This window comes from Sabethes cyaneus, chromosome 3 (assembly GCF_943734655.1).
Source record: "Sabethes cyaneus chromosome 3, idSabCyanKW18_F2, whole genome shotgun sequence".
Classification (NCBI taxonomy): domain Eukaryota; kingdom Metazoa; phylum Arthropoda; class Insecta; order Diptera; family Culicidae; genus Sabethes; species Sabethes cyaneus.
The window spans coordinates 62,480,035-62,494,432 of NC_071355.1; the positions used below are offsets into that span (position 1 = coordinate 62,480,035).

The 14,398-nt window shown below is 36.3% G+C and overlaps 1 protein-coding gene across 2 annotated transcripts in view; it reads right to left on the reverse strand.

Annotated features, from left to right (window-relative positions):
* LOC128741366 (uncharacterized) overlaps positions 1-10,857 on the reverse strand; it is a 106,686-nt gene extending 95,829 nt beyond the window's left edge. For both annotated transcript variants that reach the window (XR_008412211.1, XM_053837142.1), the window contains exon 1: positions 9,944-10,857. The gene's annotated coding sequence lies outside the window, so the exon portion shown is untranslated. The remainder of the gene's footprint in view (positions 1-9,943) is intronic.
* Between the last annotated feature and the right edge of the window lie 3,541 nt (positions 10,858-14,398).

The window sequence follows — 14,398 nt, forward strand, 5'->3', positions numbered from 1 at the left end:
TAAACCCGACGGCCTGATGCTGAGAATCAACACAACAGCGCACAACTTGGGAAGAATTTCAATGGATTTCACAATGTATTAGCCGACGGGCTTCCGTGCATAGTTGGCAAACATAGAGCCAAAAATCTCCATCGAAATGCTGTTTCTTCCAACACGGAACGGCGGAGCTGGCATTCTTCGGCGGTGAAAAGCGAGCTCAGGAGCAGCCGCCTTCTTGCTGGCTGGCCGTACGAGGTGGTATGGACGGCATTGCAATGCTTGCTGCCTACACGCAAAAGTACGTACAGATCACTCGAAAACTGCGCATCGCTCATAAAAATTTTTATTTATTATTTAATATTCACTACATTATTGTATTTTCGAATGGCAGCCTGAGTCCGGAATAAATGAAAGTACACATCAAACGGGCGTATTTTCTTTTTACATTGCAATTTGCAAACTGCGCCAATAATTTTGACCGTTAATTTAGTGCTGTTTGAGCCAACCTAACATTTGTGTGCAGAATCTATATAAATTTAGTAATTTCACCGCTAAAGAATCACGTTTGAAATTTTAGACGCGTTTTTGACTTTTGTTCCTACCACAGATTTCTACATTTCCCTGGACAAGTAAACTACGGCAAATGCTCATGTCGTATACCTCCTACATTTACAGCTGTCGTTTAGAGGATGTTTAGTCAGAATAATGTTAATTACTCCATAGTAGTCATTCTTGTTAGCTGAATTCCTATCTCCTTTACCAGAATCGTGAATATTTATATTCAACCCTACAGTATTGCCGATATGAACAAACAGAAGCAAAAATTATTTTGTCTAGACGTCTAGATTTGCTCCACCCATACAAAGCATACAGCTGAAAAACACTTAAGATTCTTCTATCTTCTTTTTTTTATGGTCATCTTCAATCGTCTATCTTATATTTCTTCAGCTAAAAAGTTAGAAAGTTAGAAGAAAATTTCCAATTTAGTAGTTATCTTCTATCTTCTATCTTCTATCTTCTATCTTCTATCTTCTATCTTCTATCTTCTATCTTCTATCTTCTATCTTCTATCTTCTATCTTCTATCTTCTATCTTCTATCTTCTATCTTCTATCTTCTATCTTCTATCTTCTATCTTCTATCTTCTATCTTCTATCTTCTATCTTCTATCTTCTATCTTCTATCTTCTATCTTCTATCTTCTATCTTCTATCTTCTATCTTCTATCTTCTATCTTCTATCTTCTATCTTCTATCTTCTATCTTCTATCTTCTATCTTCTATCTTCTGTCTTCTATCTTCTATCTTCTATCTTCTCTCTTCTCTCTTCTATCTTCTATCTTCTATCTTCTATCTTCTATCTTCTATCTTCTATCTTCTATCTTCTATCTTCTATCTTCTATCTTCTATCTTCTATCTTCTATCTTCTATCTTCTATCTTCTATCTTCTATCTTCTATCTTCTATCTTCTATTTTCTATTTTCTATGGTCATCTTCAATCGTCTATCTTATATTTCTTCAGCTAAAAAGTTAGAAAGTTAGAAGAAAATTTCCAATTTTATAGTTAATTCGTGTATACTATACAACGTAGTAAACAACTTATACTAATTCAGTGTTTTCAATTTTCCATATCATTACCATATAGGGTAAGGAGGTGCAAAAGTGCGATTCAATAATTTATCAGGGAACATTTCGCGCCGATCATCTTCAAGAACTGTGCAGAATCTCTATGTACACCCTTAACCGTAATATGCAACCTGTCGTTGAGTCGTTGAGTCAGTCAACATTTCAAGATGTTTGGAAAGACTCGTTTCTGTTTCCTGTTTTCAAAATAGGCGATCGCGCAACTGTAGAAAACTATCGCGAAATTACCTCTTTTTGCGCAGAATCTAAGCTACTGGAGACTCTTGTAAATAAGCTTTTATTTCATGAAGCTAAGCGTCACATTTCCTGTGACCTGCACGGATTTTTTCCAGAACGATCGACTATCACAAATCTCACAGAGCTTACATCATACTGCATTCAAAATATGGAAAACGGTACTCAAATAGATACTGTTTACACAGACCTGCAGGCGGCCTTTGACCATGCGGACCATGATTTTCTGTTGGCCAAAGTAAAGCACATGGGTGCGGTGTCTAACTTTGTAGACTAGCTAAGGTCATATCCAGTTAACCGGCGTCTTTCTGAGAGGCTAGGAAACGTACAGTCAAGTTCATTTTGTAATCGATCTGGTGTCCCACAAGGGAGCAATCTGGGACCTTTGCTCTTTTCACTATTCTTCAACGATGTATGCGCAGTGTTACCTAGAGGATGCAGACTTTTGTATGCAGACTATTTGAAACTCTTCCTCAGTGTTAGGTCCATTGAAGATTGTCGCGAGCTCCAGCGGGTTGTCAATATCTTCGTCGACTGGTGCAAAACAAACGAGGTCATCATCAGTGTGCGTAAATGCTCGGTCATCTCTTCCAGCCGCAAAAAGAGTCCGATTATATGGAACTACAACATCGATGGCGAGTCATTGGATGGAGTCTCCGTTATCAAAGACCTCGGTGTACACCTTGATGAAAAGCTCTCGTTCCTTGAGCATTACTCTTACATAATTACAAAATCCAAAGGAAATTTGGGATTTATATTTCGAGTCACCAACGGATTTCGGGATCCATATGGCCTGCGGCTCTTTACTACTCTCTCGTGCGATCCGTAATTGAATATGCAGCTGTGGTGTAGAGCCCTTACACAGGCATCTGGTCGTCAAGATTGGAAGTCGTTCAACACAAATTTATTCGACATGCGCTTAAATATCTCCCATGGAGAAACACATTTAATCTGCCTCCGTACCAAGACCGCTGTCGTTTGTTGAATATGGACACATTGGAGAGAAGACGGAAAATTGAAAGGGTCATATTCATTGGGAAGGAATTAGTCGGTGAATTGGATTGCCCCACCATTTTGACTGAAGTTTGAAAACAGACACTGAGGAAGCCTGCAAGTCCTAGGCGAAATACGTATCTGTCGTGAATAAAATATACATAGTAGAATTAAATTGGAGTTTTCTTCTTTTTTAATTTTAGGCCACCATTTTGGTTCGAATCAACGTCAGTGCCATCCCACGTCCTCTTCGGAACAGAGAGTTTCTTCGACCGGACTTCAGACACACCGAGTATGGCCAGAATGAGCCCAACTAAACTGTACTGAAAATTGTCTTTAAACTTCCTCCATAAAATTTAATAACTTTCAGATGCAAAACGCTTTGAAATAAGTGTTATTCAAGGCATTTTCTTCAAATTTCTCTTAAAAATTATGTTAAAGTTGATAGCTTTATCTACCAATTTAAAGCTCTGTCATCGTTCTATAATTTGTTCTATGACATAAAACGTCTATTTCTTTTAGTTTCGTTGCAATTTAATTTTGAACGAATCGTTTTGGGTGCTAACGGGTGGCAACTAAAATTTTGGAATTTTTTTCTCAAGCTGTCAAAAAAAACAAAGATACATGAAGAAGATCTGATTTACCGTAATTAAAAATACATTATCCATTGTTGAAAAAAATTAGTGTATATTTGAAAACGGTCCGTAATCGGCTGTTTGGCGAAGCTTTCGTTTGACGCCGAAACAAGAGCGTTGTACGGCCTTCATGTCAACTTTGCGAATGCATCTCTTGATTCTGCCAATCAACTGTTTGCATTTCGTGACTCTCCTGTTATTTTTGTACACCAAGGAACTCAAAATCCCGAAGAAATCTTCGATTGGGCGCACTGAGACAGATTTTTCGGGTCGTGGTTTTTAGGTAAAAATGGGATCGAATGGGTATCCAGGAACGATTGTGTTTTTTTTTGGCATAATGCTATGATGCTCTATCCGACCAAAACACGTATTGTCCATCTGCATGATATTTTTGTAGAAATGGGAACAACATTTTCTTCAAACATTCGTCTGCTGCATCTTAATTGATAGCCAAACCAGAGGGCTTGTTGTTGAAGAAACGAGAAGTAACGATGTCCTTCTGCGTCCATAATTTTGGCTGGTCTTCCACTACCTTGCTTGCGAATAGTTGTTGGGCATCTTAGGATATTGGAAACAGTCGAAGCCGCAACATATTTGCTTTTTAAATGTTGTACCGTATACTTTTTACCGAGATTTCTGTGGCAGTTCGTAGAAGTTCGTAACGCTCCCGAAATGCTTCTTGTTTCGACGCCATTTTTAGCAAAACTGGGCAAGCATAAACCAAACAAAAAATATTAACAAAAAGAGGAGAGAGAAAGAGCTAACACATACATACTGTCATTTCTCTTTGAGCTCGTTTGTTATTGAGTATAAGGGCCGCGAAAAATTCCAAAATTATTGTTGCCACCCGTTATATTAGTATCTGAAAACTACACAAATTCATACATCATGCATAGCACACTAGATCCAGTAGAACTTGGCCTATGGCGCCGCTAATTGTTAAGCAACGATAGCCCAGCAGGAATATGGCTGTAGATTTTCCCACCGTTGGCTACCTAATGCAAGTGTGTAAACACAAATCCAGAAGTGTTCGTTTTACACAATGATTTTAATTCAGGAACTTTCACGACAACGCACCATCGCTTCCGCGAAGGAACGCCGTTTTCAACCAGGCTTGAATGATAGCAGCATCACCATCAAGTGGCGTCAGCGATTGACCATGAAATTCGGTGGATTGTGCGAAATGATACCAAGACAAACATAAGTCAAGGTGCGCCAGAGATCCGTGTCACACTGAAAGGTGTGGAACGTGCTGAATCGGGTAAAAGTGCATCCTTTTCATAATACAGGGTAAGAGATGCTGCCTGCGAATAAACCTAAACGGTTTGCAGTTTTGCAGGATTATGCAAATAAAGGTGGAGGCGAATCCTGCCTGAATTTACGAAAAACATTGTTATTGCTGTGTGTGCAGACCGTGTCCGTCGCACGCGGTGAACTAATGTGCTATGCGTGATGGATGATTCGAGCAGTTTTCAGATGCTAATTTAATACTCAACACGATACGTTCACAATTAAATTGCAATGAAACTAAAAGTGATAGCGGTTTCAAACCAAAAAACCCGAATTAATCCACCTAGCGGTGTGACCTAGCCTTTCTACTGCAACAATCATTATTTTTTATTTTCTCAGGAACATCTATAATTAAGTTGACTCTATTTTTAAACATCAGTTCCTTAGTCCTCAAAATCCTTATTTAATAGTAAAATTCACAAGAACGTACTGCGTGCAATAATTATATTTTCTTTCCTAGGGTGTGAAATATTTGTAAGCGTCATTTAATTTACTTTATCAACACCTTCTTTTTTATATTCAAGTGATTTAAACATGTATGTAAACACAAAAGATCTGTAGATGGCCTTAACTTTTGCAGCTTCAGAGCAACATAAGAATTGACAACATGGAAAATGTGTTCATATAAAATGTGAAATGTTCATATGAAAACTGTGTGTACAAATAACTTAATATTTTCACCACAACTTTCTGACCATGCGCTCAAAAATCATCATCTATCAAAAACAAGAATTCTGCATAATTACAAAAATAATTATTGCGCAAATATTTCCTTTTTCACGTTTGAAAAAAAAGGATATCTAGAACAAAAAGATTGACCTCAAAATTTTTCTATAAGTGATTTAAATGCTTGACTACAATTATGTAATATATTTTAGATGAAAACATAACTGGGTAGAGCATTAGATATAAAAAACGAAACAGAGAAATTGGGCTTTTCCTTAGCTGGCACTTCTTCAGAAAATTAGTTTTGCACAAAACTTGAGCTTCTTTTGTATGTATTTTCATGAACTTTATCTCATCGTTTTTACGTTTTTGCCTGTTAGAGGGTTGTGGAAACGAGAGGAGATGAAAGAAATAGTGTAAAAGCAGCGCCATAAGCATGCTTGAGGTTGGGAAACATTACCGTTTTTCAGCGCTTGCCTTTTTCGATAGTTGGTCCCACATGCGCAAAATTTGTATAAATTTATTTGGGAAAATCTACTCATAAACATTTTTAACCCTATACACCACTATTCCTATATGCTTAAATCAACTGCTTTTCTTTGCTTCTGCTTGTCTAGTCCGATTGCAAGTAACAGCAAGTGAATAAAATGACGAATGAAATATTTCTCACTTTTCTTGATATTTCAAATTTGCAAAGTTCCAAAATTGCAAATACATGGACACATATAAGCATACATACATACATACATTCATACATACATACATACATACATACATACATACATACATACATACATACATACATACATACATACATACATACATACATACATACATACATACATACATACATACATACATACATACATACATATACATACATACATACATACATACATACATACATACATACATACATACATACATACATACATACATACATACATACATACATACATACATACATACATACATACATACATACATACATACATACATACATACATACATACATACATACATACATACATACATACATACATACATACATACATACATACATACATACATACATACATACATACATACATACATACATACATACATACATACATACATACATACATACATACATACACACATACACCGATTACAGTCGACCCTTGATATTTTGGTTTTACCAGTTTTGAACGGTTTAATATAAGGTACTTAAATGATTAAGTTTGAATAACTTTTGAATAAATCGTCCGATTTTCAACAACTCGGTTTCATTTGATAGATCTCAGAGTAATTTTCAAATAATAATAAATTGTAGAATCTTTCTTATTGAATTAATGTTTATATGTAACAAAAATATGTTTTCAATACTTTTTTTCACATTTCTTTGTGTAACTTTCAAACCACAACTCCATTCGTCATGAAATTCATAAGTTAAGGTTTTGAAAGGCTACTCTTTCATTTGTAATCAATTTTGTTCAAATCGGTTAAGGGACCTAGGAGATAATACAGTTCCATATTTTTCGTATTTTTATACATACTTTTTGAACTAATAGTCCGATCAAAATGAAATTCAATAGCGAACAATGGGACAACTAGACCTTTCGTTTGACACTAAGATCATCAAAATCGGTCCAGCCATCTCTGAGAAAAGTGAGTGACAAAAAAAGTGTTCCACACACACATACACACACACACACACACACACACACACACACACACACACACACACACACACACACACACACACACACACACACACACACACAGAAAATGCTCAGTTTTCGAAACTGAGTCGAATGGTACTTAACATTCCGAGTGATTTCTATACCTTTATACTATATTTTCATATAGTAGAAAGGCAAAACGAATAGAAAAACGATACCAGAGCTCCAAACTGGTAGATAAATGCAATCAACTTTAACATACTTTTTTAAATTTTCAATTGACCGGGTTAACACCTACCAATTGAAAATTAAATTTTACTTGAATAATCGATAGTTTTCGAGATAGAATCTTTTAAACATAATACACATGAAAATAAATACGGCCTTTATAAAAATGAGTCTTGAATCAAAATGGCGCCAAAACCTATGGAAGGTGCATATTTCCTCCTATGAAACACGTTTTTGATATTTAATCTAAATCAGAAAGGTTCAAATTTTGTCATTTTCCTACATATTTGGCGTGGAACTGCTCAAATGTAAAATCCCTAGTACATACCTAAACCTCTTCAAATGTAAGTTTCTACGCAATATGCTATAACGGAGGATGTAAGCGTGCCAACAAAATGTGTATGACGATATTTTTTAAGAGATTTCCTCTAAGTGTCATGTCAGTGTATCAGTGCTTAAAATTAGACCGAAGTTGAGCTTGTAATTAATCTGAAGTTTATAGATTAATTTAATCTTGAAGTTTTACTTTAATTTGAACTGAAATTTCGATTTGGAACCAGGGTGGAATTGAGTTCGAACTTAAATTAGACTTGAATTGGACATGAAATTCATCTTGAAATTGGACAGAAGTTGGATTTAACATTGGATTTGAATTTGAATCAGTTTGAGAATGGAGTTTTACGTAAATATTAGCCGGAAATTGGACTTGAAACCGGATTGGAATATTTAAATTTGACTTCAAATTGGACTTAAAATTAAAATTGATATTTTTTTTTGAACATGGACTAAGAATTGGACACGAAAGTGTGCATTAGACATGAAATCAAAACTAAAATTTATTGGGTGACTTAAAATTGAGTTTATACCTAATGGGCTTTAATTGATTTTGAAATTTTGCTTCAGACTGCACATGAAATTGTGCATAAAGCTGGATGTGAAAAATTGAATCCATTTATACGTAATTAATTTACTCGGTCACTCGGTTAGTCGCCTTTTTTTTGAATAATTGAAATCCACGAAATAGCACCATAATCTAATCATAGTGTGAAAATGGCAGTTTAGGTGCCTTAAACGTTTTTACTTAAAACGCACATGCTGTGTTATCGACATGTTTTAAGAAAACAAATAAAACTATTCACGTTTCAAACCGCTTGTTTCTTAGTCAACCTTTTAGTCATGAATATCAGGCCATTCCTCAGCTGATGCTTGTTCTCCAACAATAACATGTTTACCTTTGTATATTAAGGATGCAAACCGTTTCGAGAATTTCAAATTTCGAACAATTCAGTGACTTCCTTTCTGTATGCATCCAATGCATGGTAAAAACTGTATCTTTGAGTTTTACGTTCTTAACATCCAAAATTAGGGTATGTACTTGGACACTACGGAATAAAACGACCAATTTCGTGCCCCGAAAGCACCGTTAGCTGATATTCCGGATTTTCTAATTTGTCGTATTTCTATTTTTATCTTATCTAGCGCCTGTGACCGGAAAAATAATCCCACTGCAATTCGGAATATCTCCGTCAAAAGCGTTACCGAATTTCACTCATATATTGTTTGATGGATTTTTTGCCTTAATCTAATTCGGTTCTTTTAAAACAAATTGAATTAAAATGGAACGAAATTTAAAACAAATGGTGCCAAAACTCTGATTGCAAGCACCCCAATTTTCGACGTCGGGAACTTAAAGATTAAGCAATATAGTAGCCTGTTACTAGCAGCAGGAACCAGAAAGCTTAGTTGGTGAAAGAAAGTTGATCAAGACTAACGGGATAATTGCTTTAGCTTTGCACATATCGGATAATTTGGAGATGTAAATTAGTTGAACTGTAAAAACCTGCAAAGAATACAACATAATTATATAACACTTTATTTTTTGCCCTTCATTTTTTTTAACATTTCGAAAATATTTGAAGGGCGGGGGATGGTGATAAACTTTTTTTTTCAAATTTGTAGAAGGCTTAATGATATGCCGCCTACAGACGGCTTTACCCGCTAAGGGGTTGTAACAATATCATAGTAAAATTAAATTAAATTTTCTTTTAACTTTTTATTCTGATTCGGGAATTCCAATAAGACATTCTAAAATAATTATTTTAGAAACAAACAAAATTCCTTTTAGTAATTAGAAATATCCTGAATTCTTGATGAACAAAACTTAAAAAAAATTAAAAAAGCTTTATTATAAACAGTATGCATCGAACGTAACTGCCAAACTGAATAGTTCAGCGGTTATACTATTAAATGATTTGTATACGGACAAATTATTAATAACGTACCCAATCATTTATCCTAAGTTTTGGTGACGCAATTTGGAATTTCTATAAACATTCACTGGCAAAGTGTATAGCGAATCTGACGCTATCTAGTTTCATGGAATAACATATACAAACAGGACAGCAATTTGCGCGCACAAATCTTTCATCTAAGATATAGTGATTACTGGTGTAGCACGGAAGGCGAAATTTGTTGACGATATTTTCCGTCTCTCTGTTATATCGGTGTCCTATTTTTTATGCATAGAAGCTTATGCCCTACAACTAAATTATCACTCGTCCCGTGACTTATTATTCCTGGCATACACATATATTAACTATCATGTATACTTACACTAATTTATGTTGATTGCTGAAGTTCCACGAAAGATGTCTTGCTTAACTGAAGTAGCGAAACTTTTCTCCGTTAGTTTCTGGTCAGAATTTTCGCCAACCCTGGCAACGCTTAAAATGCACCGAATCCGCCCGATTTCGGAAATGCGAAAAGCTGATTGAATTGCTCAACTTTAAAATTCAATCAACATCACCGTCGGTCCTGCGAAATCAACTACGTGCTAAGAGATGCTTGGCTTCTGTGCAGATTGCGCTCACTACCTTCTGCGACTGTAGTCGACAAATTTCCGATCGAAATACCCACCGGGGTGTTAAGCTCGGCGAACCGTAAAATTTCGGAACAGATTATACAGATTGCCCGCCGGCGCGAATTTTATTGGCTCGCACCTTGCCTGTTGCGATTTGTCCGTTTTAGGCGGTTCACTTGCGAAATGGGTATCAAACTGGGAATTTCAACTCCCAGATTCGCTTCAGGTGCTTTGATTACCTCTCGATAATAGCAACATCAAAAATTTTATGTTTCACAAACAACTTTGACACCGTTGGTGTAAGGTTTCACGCGACGCTCGGCGGCGACGCCGTTTGTTACGCTCAATTTCACTATTTTATCCTTACTACAGCAAGAGTATCACTCGTTTTCGTAAATAATTAATTCAATGCACACAATGCACCCAGCTAAACTTTGGGGCAACTTGAAAGCCTGCCCTCCGTTAGGCATTAGCTTGCCTAAACGCAGAGTCCTGTCTCAATACACAACCCCTAATCTAAACGGTTACTTGCGACCAAGTCTCCACACTTCGCTTTGACCAGAATATTCAACAAGTGTTATATCACCGACGTCCTTGCAGCAAATCGTAAAACTCACCAACGTGTATACCCTTTTATAAACGATTTTCCACCCGGTCACCCCCTCCGACCGAACACGGCAGCACAAGACTCGGATAGGGCTGAACGTATTTCATTCACAGATAGGCCAGCAACCGCCGTTTCCGGCCGTCACACGTTGGTATTGCATCTGCCGCACGCTGGACTTCGGCTGCCTGTCGGTTAAACGGTCCAGTTGCGCATGTCGCCGGTGTCGGCTGCTAGACGTGCTACATCGCATTGCTGGCGTATTTTGTTGTGCGACGGTATTGTAAAGCTTCTCGTGGTGGCGAAAAGCTTTGGTTGCGAAATTGCTTTGAAGGAAGTAATAAATTTTTAGCGATTCTTTTACTTTTGTTGGGTGAGCTAAGCTTTGGATTTATTGAGGTAGGGTAACTGATCGTGGTTCGCATTGCGCTTTGCAGTAATTTTACGAGTTTCACGCAAATTCATATTCGAATAATAATGATCCCGTATTCACCAATATGTAGGGTAACGTATATATTTTGGCCACGTAGACGACATGCATTTCTTCTTTTGCTGAAAACATTTGAAATTCCAGCAAGTTTCATTATAGGTTTTGTAGTATAGATACATTGAACCCTCCTTCACACTGCAGATGTGTCGAAACCGTCGAAACGCACACAGGTACCCAAATATGCGTAAAAATTAATCGTATCGTTCACCATCAAAAAAATATTTTGGCCATGCTGTATATATTTTGGTCACCTGAAATATATATTTCGGCCAGCCAGTATTTTGAGGTGGTTTTAATATATTTTGTACATTTTTTGTATTATTATAAACAAAGAACAAAAAATCCTTAATTTTCATAACACAAATATCAAACGTCCCTATAAGTACGCATTATAATGCATATATTTATAATATCGCGAAGACATTGCTGGATTTTCTCCTCCATAATGTTTCGGGTGAGCTTTCCTCTTTAAAATATCAATGAAACTAACGTTTTGCAATAAGAATATTAGTAGAGATTAGCAGCAAATCGAATGAACGATAGTTTCCCTTTATGACGTTCTAAAACAATGAGCTGTTAAATTGTTATTGAGCAGATAGCCAAAGCATATACATGGAAAAAAATCGTTATATATTTTGACCATACCTTTTATTTATTGATATTTCATGTTTTAACTAAACTGAATCAAATATATCGTTAAATACAGTTTCTCTGAACCATTTAATGCAATAAGAATGGATACATTGCATTTCCTGTATCAAAAATACCAAATTGAACGTTGACCATCAAACCAATAAGTAATAAGTCCAATCAATAATCAGTCAGGAATAAGTCCAATCAATAAGTGCGCAATCGCTCAAAAAGTGCTATTGTTGTTGCAGTTGAAAACCGTAATAATCGACGTGCGACATTCGGTTTTATTCTTGTTCTGTGCGTCGCAACTACGTCGCAGGTGATGCGCTGTATAGCGCATCAATGTGCGAACACAGCGCACCACCCGTGACGTAGTTGCGACGCACAGAACAAGAATAAAACCGAATGTCGCGCGTCGTTTATTATACGGTTTTCAACTGCAACAACAATATTTATTTTGGCTTAAATCGTTTCGGTCTCTTCGGCGCACTTATTGCTTGAAATGTAACGAAAAAGTGCGCCGAATATACCGAAATCCGAAACGATTTAATGCAGGTCGTACTTGTATGAGCAATATCGCACTTTGGATGGTACAACTTTTCTTGCAATAAGCAATATAAGTTCAAATCTATAATAATAATAATAAGTTCACTTCTAATTTACCGAAATCACTGGCGGTTAGACCCTTTCGATTCACGCAGTAAGGAAAATAATTTCGAAGCTCACCACTCCGAAAGCAACAACAAAACAAACGAAACGGCTTTGAAGTAGCATTGGGCGATACTGCGAAAAGCATCGATATTCGAATATCGATACAATTTTTGTAAAGGTATCGATCCCGTTGAAATATCGGGCGGCGAGTATCGATACCAGTGGTATCGATATCGGTATCGATACACTGACAGGGTGCAACGAAAACCACACTTTTGTTTATTATTAAGCTTAATTTTTTAGAAAATTATATGCATGTGCTTTTACTACTGTTGATTCTCTTTCGTTCTCATACGAAATCTCGTTAGGAACGAAATAATAGCTGAGTCGGACTGGTCAGGCCTGCGGTTTTAAACTCTTTTGACCGGAAACTGCAACGAATTGCTCAGGATTGCTACAAAATTTATTAGAAAATCTAGTGGAATGATGGAAATGAAAAATAAATTTTAAAAATCGGACAAAAAGTACAAATCCGTTTTTTTAAGTTGGTAAACCGACTTTTTGCCAGATTGATCGGTCACCGGCTTTGCAAGTGAAAAACCGGCCGGGCCGACCAGAAATCGACCACTCAGCCAAGCGCTAGCAAATGCTTTTATATTTTGCATACGGTTTATGCTCCTTGATCGAAATGACTTACGAAGGGAAAAGTAGACCTGACTTAGCTAGAATGCGTCGTTGAATCTGCTTACTCGTATGATTGACGGCGGTTGCCAGAGATCCCTAATTTATGAATTCATCAACCCCTTCCAGTTCATCTCCGTCAAAAGTTATTTCATGCACTCAGGGTTTCTTCACTTAACAACGCAGTTGCGGCTTCATTGACGGTCTCCAACCACATCCATCTTCGAGTGCCAAGACAGCTACCTCCATTGAGGAAAGCAGAGCTTCACTCAGCAACTTGTGAGTTGTCTAATTGCATTTGAAATTAATTTTAAAATCGGAGCCGGAATTGCACTTGAAATTTTACTTAAAATTGAACCTGAAATTAAACTTGATATTGAACTTGAAATGGGAACTGAAATTTAACTTAGAATTGAGCATGGCATTATGCTTAAAATTGAACTTCAAATTGATATTGATGAACAAATGATATTGGACTTCAGTTTGAATCAATTTCAACTTGAATCTTTACTTTAAATTGAGCTGGAAGTAAGACTTTAAATTTAACTTAAAATTAAACTTGAAGTGGAACTTGAATTTGGACTTCAAATCACACTTAAAATTGGACGCGAAGTTAAACTCAAGTTTGGACCAATTCAGACTAGAATATATTGGACTTGAAATTACACATGAAATAGGACTTATAATGAGACATGAAATTGAACTTGAAATAGGACATAATAAAGAACTTAAAATTTTACTAGTAACTAATAGTGAATTGGATGTAAAATTTGACTAGAAATTATACTTACAAATCGGACTTATACTTGAACTTGAAATAGGATTTGAAATTGAATTTGATTTTTTTACATCACCCAAGAAATCCGACTTTAAATTAGATTTCAAATTGAAATTGAAGTTTTACTTAAAATTTGATTTAAGACTGGAACTGGGAATGCATCTATTTTTGCAGAGTTTATTTATCGAAAAAAAAATTAGCTGCATTAATTAGGTACACCTCTTATTTTAATTTCTACGAGTTCGAGGTGGTCGGATAACATCTGCAGCAGAGAAATACGCAGAGGTATTCTTGCCGGAAGTCGTGCTTACTACGGATTCTACAAGACCCTAAAATCTGGTAAGCTTCATCCCTGTACCAAATGTACCATG